This window comes from Lissotriton vulgaris, chromosome 3_1, assembly GCF_964263255.1.
Source record: "Lissotriton vulgaris chromosome 3_1, aLisVul1.2, whole genome shotgun sequence".
Lineage (NCBI taxonomy): Eukaryota > Metazoa > Chordata > Amphibia > Caudata > Salamandridae > Lissotriton > Lissotriton vulgaris.
The window spans coordinates 103,297,665-103,306,593 of NC_141689.1; the positions used below are offsets into that span (position 1 = coordinate 103,297,665).

The 8,929-nt window shown below is 39.7% G+C and overlaps 1 pseudogene across 1 annotated transcript; it reads right to left on the reverse strand.

Moving 5' to 3' along the window:
- Window positions 1-989: 989 nt before the first annotated feature.
- Window positions 990-3,689, reverse strand: LOC147726034 (putative N-acetyltransferase camello pseudogene; annotated as a pseudogene). The gene has a single exon (XR_015309409.1). The product of XR_015309409.1 is annotated as a putative N-acetyltransferase camello pseudogene (transcript).
- Window positions 3,690-8,929: the final 5,240 nt, after the last annotated feature.

An 8,929-nucleotide genomic window follows, 5' to 3' on the forward strand; every position in this document is an offset into this window, starting at 1 on the left:
TCATCAAACAAGATGAACTTGGAGATGTTAACTCGTCAAAACATTGCTGATGCTTCAATGAACATCGAATTTCTAATTAATGAAAGTGAATGATTGTCAATGAGAAGTTGGTGCCTGCAGAGATATATTTAAAAGGTACAGCCCATATTGTTCAAGAACTTAACAGCAAATCAGAGGAAGCTGACCCTCGTATTGTGCCACATATTGAGTGGGCTGTTCATAATGGTTCCAATCGAGTCATTGTACTGTCATATGGCACAGATGTTATTATTGTGCTTCTTAGATTTGTTGCAGTGTTCATAAGTCAAGGACTGTCGAGGTTATGGATACATTATGGAAAATGCGAGGAAAGACACTTAATCCTGCTTCATATTTTGTACAAAAAACTTGACCAAGAGATGCCCAGTGTTCTTATCAAGCGCACATATTCTTATGGGCGATGACACTATGAGCAAAATTGAAACAAAGTTTGAGTTTAACTGCTGAACCTGTGAAGATTCTAAAAAGAATTTATGAATTCAGAAAAAGAATGTAACTTTAAAGATGTAGAAAAATTGTGTGTGTGTGGAAAATGAGTTCTAACTGTCGCACGTGACGATCTTAGGTGCAGTTAGTTCAAGAGCTCAGTGCCATGGTGCAGTTAGTTCAAGTGATCAGTCCCACTAATTGACCTTCCACCAACATCACATTCTATGTTCACACATTAAAAGAGCGTTCTACTTCATCAGAAGATGTGTAAATGTTTTAGATCATGTGTATATAGAGAAAGATCCATGTGAATTTGGTTGGGTAGGAAATGATGGGGTGTTAAAACCTACGAAATTTCTAAAGCTTCAACCCACAGAACTTACACGTACATGTACTTGCAAAATATGTGCTACAAAAAGATGTCCATGTCGATATGCTCTTCTCAAATGTTCAACTTTCTGAAAATGTACCACAAGAGATTGCTGAAACAAATAAATAAAGTGAATTATGAAATTGTGTCTAAGACAGGAGCGATAAACATAATTTATTTTTTCAGATTCAGACCATAAACAATGTTTGGTGTATCCATGAAAGGATTAAAAAACATTATTAATTGTTTCATTTCTATATATGTCTCTTCTTCTTTTATTATAGGTGCTATTGATGAATGGCAGAAGGTTTGCTCTGAATTGTTATTTTCTTTCCCTATAAGACGGCTTGACCCGCAAAATGTCTGTTTTGACACCAAAATGAAGTATATAGGTCTCATGGTTCCTGAAATATCACATTAGCACTTCAACACATCCGCCATTTTTTTAAATGTCGTCCACCAAACTAAGGACCAGATCAGCAATGTCAACCAAGTTAAATTACCTCTCTAATGATCCAAAACCAAAATCAAAAATGAAAATCTCAGAATAACAACTTTTTTTTACGGACGTATATCAGGAGGCTGGGATTAATATGGTGAAAAGGATGTCCTGTGCCACAAGTACAAGTGACACAGGCTCTCATTCACCCATACACATATATCCCATTCATATGCACACCTGTTCACATATCCCCAAAGACCACGCTCTCACTGACACACATGACACAATCAAAAAATAGCTCTAGCAAGATAGATATATTACCTTTCAAAAGGAGGCACACTTATTATCGGTAGCCTCACTGTGACTGAAATCACCCTTTTAAGAATGGATCTTATATATCCAATTGCAAAATACAATCAATTTTGAGGGGCATTGCTGTCCTTCAATCAAGTGAGGCAATCATACCAATCTCAGATTCATATAACCATGTTTACTTGTTCAATTTTACTTACATACATTACAACAAACTTTCAAAATGTATTACAGCTATACATCAAAGATAAGAAATGTTGAAGATAACATTTGAATACAGGTGGGAATTTAGGACCTCAATGACAAACAATACACCATTATTAGAAGGCAACCAAAAATTGCTGTCTTAGGTAAATATGCCAAATAATAATAGACATGCTCAAATAGTGCACAAATCAATAGCATACAACAATAACTCAAATGCTGGTCTACAACAATGTTTTAACTCTCCATTGTTTCCTCTTGCTTGGCATAGATCCTAGGGGGTGTGGGTTGATGCATTTCAGCCTTGTAAATAAAGGCCTTGATCAGAAGTAGATGTCACTACAAAAAAGGTTGGAGACCCCTGGCCTGCAGAGTGTACGATTATAAGTGGATCCGTCTAGGAAGCAAAAGGTGTTAAGTGAGTAAAACAGAGGAATGCTCTAGTCTGGTCTGTACAAACAAGGCACAAAGCGTGGGTGTGTTTATGTCACAGAGTAGAGAATAGTTGATAACCTTCTGATAACCTTCTCCTGCTGGCCCTTCATAAATTTCGAGGTATCATGTAAGCTTACTTAAGAAGCTCCTGGGCTTTTTAGATATCTCTATATTAAAATGTGTCTATTTTCTTAACTACTACATTCTGTTTAATAATAATAAATCTTCCGTTTTTGACCAGAATGATGTCAGTACTACTATCTTGAATGATTTTAAGACATTAGTCTGTCAAACCATCTTAACACCAACAATTGCAAAACCATTTTTTGCTGAACTTGTGTGTTAAATTAAAAAACACTTGTGCTCATTATCCTTTTGAAATAAATGTATTTAACAATATTGAAAAGCTAAGGTTTTGATTTAGATATGGAGCATAACAGACAATCCTCCTACATTTAGAGGGAGTGCTAAATCCAAGTGAGCATCTAGCAGCAGAATGCTGTGTGACTTTGAAGTAATGTGGCGATGGAAGTTTGAGTGATGATTTCTACACCCCATTTACCATTTTTCTCACAGATAAGTGGATTTTCCATTACTGCCCATCTATGCTCAGATTAGCCCCATGCATAGAAACAACTCTGGTTAATGAAATGTTAACTTACACTTCCTTTGGCATGTCATATCTAAAACCGAGAATAATACATTCCATCAACCTGAAGAAGGTATAAGGTGGAATATAGCTATGTGTTTTTTTAAATCCCAACTTCTGATATAAAATGTGTGCAGAGTAATTGACAATTGATGTTTCCAAGACCACTGCCTCATTTCCTTCTTCCTTGGCAAAGTTGATCAATGTTTGGCACAAGGCTTTGCCAATTCCTCGTCCCCAGTACTCCCTCCTCACGTTCAAACGCTTCAGCTCCAATTCCTTCTTTCCATCAGATTCTGCTGCCACAAAGCCCACAACTTTCCCATCACACTCAGCCACCCAGAAACAGGCTCCTGTCTTCTGCATGTAATTGCTTTGAATGTCTTTCATGTCTCCATTGAGATAGTGATACCGGAAATAGTTGAACACTTGGCATGATCCGTACCAGACAAACGCCACAAATATTCCAACAGATGCAATACTCAGTACGATTGATCTAAACATCATGAAGAGTGTGAGGGGGGCAACCACAAGGAAGACCATTGTGCGGGGTAGACTCAGAAAATACTTTACTAGTAGAGGAACTAGTCCATCTAGATTAACAGCAAGCATTTGACGCACAATCTTGTAATCCTCGTCTTTAAATTTTCTAACACTGCAAGTGGCCATAATGTCTCCTTAAGGTGCAATTTTTTGTACTGAAAAAAGATATTATCAAATAGGTTTTAGACAGAAGCTGGCCAACTGATGATGATATCCAGAGGATAATTGATGAAGATTTGAGAATTTCTGGTGCGAAGTGAGGGATGTTTTTGGAGAGCTATGAGATCTGAAGAACTCCACCTGGGCACACAAGTGAAAAAAGGACATATTTTAAATAAAATGTACTTCAATAATAAGTCCAAACCTTTTTGTGACTGTGAATAACCATTCATCAACAACCTTACAAAAGTAAGTTTACGAGACATTGATTTTTAATATGTATGAATAATCCTGGCACTGGACTACACATTAGCAAGAAATCCTGACTTGGTGTGATGCAGGACTTTTAGAAGCACAACTCTAAAGCATCCTAGTATTATTGCAATTATGTATTAGCCCTGGCAGAATAGAAATGCTTAAGGTGAAAATACTAGTTCAGATCCACAGAGCCCCCTTAAAGGTCCACAAATACCTCTTGGATCACATCACGCCCTAGCAGAATGCAAAATGAATTTAGTGGACTCCACGGCAATCTTTCATTTAATCTTCCAGTAAGATTCACAGAGGAACCTCTCTCTCTCTCTCTCTCTCTCTCTCTCTCTCTCTCTCTCTCTCTCTCTCTCTCTCTCTCTCTCTCTCTCTCTCTCTCTCTCCTTCTCTCTGTCACCTTCTCTCTCACTCTCTCTATCTCTCTCTTTCACTCTCTTTCTCTATTCCTCCCTCCTTTCCTGTTTTTAACCATCCTTGCTAGTTTTGTGATCTGTAGTGCCTTACAAGGGGCCACAGTAAGAAATAAATGCATCCATTCATTCATCAACTGCATCACCATCTTGCAATGATATTTGTGCCAAAATTGCAACAAGAGTTGTCACAGAACACACCATATGAGTAAAAGCACATTTGAGCACAAACATGTGTTACTTGCCCTGGATGTTTTCTTGCAGCCATTCTGGTGTGTGCACAAAGCTGTGAATATTAACAGTGGCACAGTGGCAAAGCTCTCTCTGTTTACCTTCCCTCCAGTTTGACTTTTCTTCCAGCCGTCTGTCCATTGACATTTCAGCTTTTACATCTGCTTAGTCAACTCATTGGATTAATTAATTACAGCTTGCATTGCTGCTTCACTTAATACCTCCCGTATAATTTCTGGCTAAATCAGCAGATTGTGAAGATTCCTGAGGGGAGGACAAGGATGAGCGCCCTGACCCATTAGCCTGTGGCATCTCTACAAGTCAATTGCAGTACTGTGCACTAGTATAGCAAGGATGCCATGATCCTGGGGCATGAACATACTATTAGTCTGCAACCCTACAACCCTGGGTACCTGGGCTGATAAATGCAGAAGAAAGACAATGCTTCCCTTTGGGAGGGGTTTTAATCCTAAACGTCCAAGGCAACATATTGAGAGTTTTAAACAATAAAATGAAATGATATAGTTAATTTTATTCACTGTTTAAAGTTCTTTTCAACATATCATATGACATTACAGGTGCACCAACAAACGATGCAGTCAATGTGAATGATGACATTTGTGAAAGGTTGTGTTTTGGTGCTGTGCATACAATATATATACAGCATAGATACACGAGTTACTAGGGTCTGATAAAGTTACAGATTCTCAAAATGACTCAAAACGAGAGAACAACGTGTACATCGTGATAAATCATTTCCGTCCACTGGTTGATTTGTCAATGTTTTGACCCTATAGAAAGTGATTTATCTAGTGTCATCATCAGGAGTAAATTAATGGCAGTAACCAGTATGAAGGAAACAAATCACTGTACTGGAATATCAAACAGGTCAGGACATTAATGTGGCGTCCACTAGTAGTAACCAGAAGATCCTACCCCAAGGCTGGAATTTAGCACCGTCAAACGATCATTTGTGACAGAGTATCCCATCTACCAAGATTGGAATCAGGCCCTGAGAGATTTTAATGAGCAAAAGTGCTGGTTCTGAAAATATCAAATAGACGAAAAGAGGGCACCTCAAATAGTGAGGAGAAAGCAATACATGTATCGAAAAGAGGTGTTGGAATTCATATTGTACTTACATCACTGAGCAGAACAAATTGAAACAATAGGACCAAGCCCCTGGACGTCATTTAGGGCTCCCCAGGGGTTCATTGGAGTGAGCCACCCTGTACTATATCGAATATTACCCTCTGAATTAGGACACACCTTGGCAGAGGACGTATGCTTTCTCAACTGGTAGCAGTAAGGATTCTACTGGTCCTCTCTGCAATACACTGTGGATGTGACACACGGACACCACATCGCCCAGTTGGTTGCCCACCCCAGTCCTGAGGAAGACCCGCAGGCCGAGGCCCAAGCACCCTCTGTGCCCCAAGTTGGGTCGAAACATAGACACCTATACCCATCGTACCGGGACCAAATAAAACCCATCCAAATCTTGCTAAAGAATGATACAATCTTGGATTGTGTATAATATGTACTTAGACCAGGTAAAATTTTGATACTCTATGGCCAGGTCACCCAGGTTGATATTTCTATATCAATCAAAAATTGTTGAACCACTTTTTAAATCCTTTCTCTTAGTTTCACCTGGGATCCTTTCCATTCACCACACCTGAGCATCTACTTTCTGCACGTTCCCTTGAAGCAACCACGCTGTATTGTTTGTTTATAAAAATATGAATGCAGCAGAATCTACAACTGCTTTTCCAATTATGACTGAATAAATTACGGTATTTTGGATAATCTTTGACTGTTGCACATTACTCTCTGATATGTTTTAAATACTATGAGCAGACATTTTGTGAGCTCAAAAGATTGATTTGATCTAATTGATTTATATTACATAAAGGAAAGGTTTAGGACTATTGTTTTCTATATCGAATTGAGCCCAGGTCCAAGACTGGTATTGGGTTACCCCATTTTTTGTAATGGCCTGCATGAGAATGGCACAGCCGCAGAAAAGAGGAGATTGTTTTGTAACCTGACTGAGGGTAAGTGTTGATGGAGAATAGTAGGGGACCAAGGAGGGAGTGCCAGGTGACCCCAGAAGATCAGAAGAAGAGGCTAAGTTAGCCCAAAAGATTAGATAAGTAAGAATTCAAGCAAAGAAGCAAAACGCCAGAATGTCTGAACAATGCAACCAGGCTGAAGGTAAAGAAATGGTCCACCCTGTTAAAAGTAGCTGAAAGATCACATGTGATCTATTTAACATTGCAGGAGGAGCAAAAGTGATGTGTAACAGCATGCAGAGGACGTTCAGGTAAGTGAGATTAGAAACCTAAATGAATAGCAGGAATCAGTGTACTGGCGCATCAACAATAACTGGCAAGCCATAACAGAATTTGTGATCAAGGACTTTGAAAAGATACAAGAATAGTGAAATTTAGAGGCGGCCGCATGATTCAGTAAACTTTTCTTAAGTAAAGTAATTATAAAGCTGGGCTTCAATGTGCCAGCAAAGACACCACCGGAAAGAGAAAGAGAAAGGTGAAAGATAATGGCGTGGCAGGTGGGAAGGAATTTGAAGATTTTAGGAAAGTTTGAGGATCAGATGTAGGCCTGAGAATTGCAATGTATTGTAATGTATTGTAGCATTTATTTCGTGTTTTATACCCCACTGATGCCAAAGTGCATTTTCTGAAAGATAGCATGCAATACAATGTGGCCAGTGTGAGGGGACAGGAGGTATGAGAGAGAAATTATCATGGTAATGAGCTGACAGTTTTAGTTTTCTCTTTTAAACATATTGGGGCATATTATCAACAACTATCGATTATTATTGCTAAATTAGCGTAATTTTTGTTATCGCTGCGCATCGCCGGATTTTATCGAAGAGATAATGTGCTATTAGCAACGTTTATCTCCAAAGCGATAAAATATCCGGCGATAGCAGCAAAATGCATGAATATCGCTGGAAATTCAGCGATATTCAGGCATTATCGCTAATAGGGACTTAACCTAAATATCCACCTCCCATTGGATATACAGGCTAAGAAGTGGTCTGAGCAGGTGTTAGCTTTTGGAGATATTCGCGCTTAGCGCAAATATTTTAATCGCTACGCCTGCGTTGATAATACGCGAAAGCGATGTTAGCAACTGCTTTCAGTCGCCAACAGGTTGGGTACGCCCACTTTGCATGTCTTTACCGATAAATATCGCTGACATGCAAAGCGGGCCCCAAACCGCTCGCTATCACCTAAAAGCTGCCGCTAACTGATGTTAGCGACAGCTTGCTAATAGGGCGATGAAATTATCGCCGCAAAAGCGGCGATAATTTCATTTTGCCTACCTTGGCAATATGCCCCATTATTTTTTGTGGTTTCTGTTATGGGAGGGGCATGGAAAAGAGCGATGACTTTCCCTGGATGGTTTGTGTTACAGGTAGAACAGTGGAGGGTATTAAACAAATTTTGTTGGCACCTATTCTTCATAAACTTAGCCAGAGGGGGCCATTGGGTTTTATTTTTATGTGTGTGTAGAGCAAACAAAGGGAAAAAAATCAGAAAAGGCCAGGTAATCGATATGGTAACATGCACAAGGCAGAGATGCTGTTGAATGAATAACAAACAGACATGATGCCAGAGGCTGTATATTGCATAGCACACTGGGGCGTAAGGAGTTTGTTGACCGACGATGACCCCCCCCCCTCCCAAGGGCACTATGGCATTACAGAAACGGCTGCAGTTGCGTGTGTTCCCACTTCTGTATTACAGAAAGCGCCTGCACGTATTTAGCACCATCGCTATCTTTGTGAAGGTGTCACTCATTTACATCTGGGGAAGGCCCTATGCAAATGAGGGAATCAGTTTGCCTCTGCTGCAGTCTGCACTGTGAAACGTGGAGTAGCTTGTAGGCAGCCGCTCTTTCCTTCACTGAATGTCCAGCCCCAAGGAGAGCCGGGAGAATTTGTGGCTGCTCTTGAGGGGTGAGCGGGCAGAGCATTCATGATAACAGGGATCACTGTTCTGACCTTTTGAAAGGTGCGCCTGAAGCAGACCAGAAGTGCATCCGTTCTACCATCCAGACCTAATTGCACATTAGTGTGGAGTTGCGTTTTTTCTTTTAAGGGAGGCAATTATTAGCTCAGCATAAAAATATTTCTAAAAAAGCAAAAAAGGGAAATCAGAAAACGGAATGTGCCAAAAGGTCATGAAAAAAGACAGCACACAAACAAATTATTCTGAGGGTGAAAAAATGCAGCACAATCCGAAGCAGGACACAAGGGAGGAGTCGAGAGTAGCAAAAAAGACAGAGATGACGGTGGTTGGCAGCCTTGTTTTAGTATTAAAGCATGATTTAATTGAAGGGTCATTAGCAGAAAGTATGAAGAGATGAGAAGTTGGGTAATTCCAGGATCTGTAAACATGAAA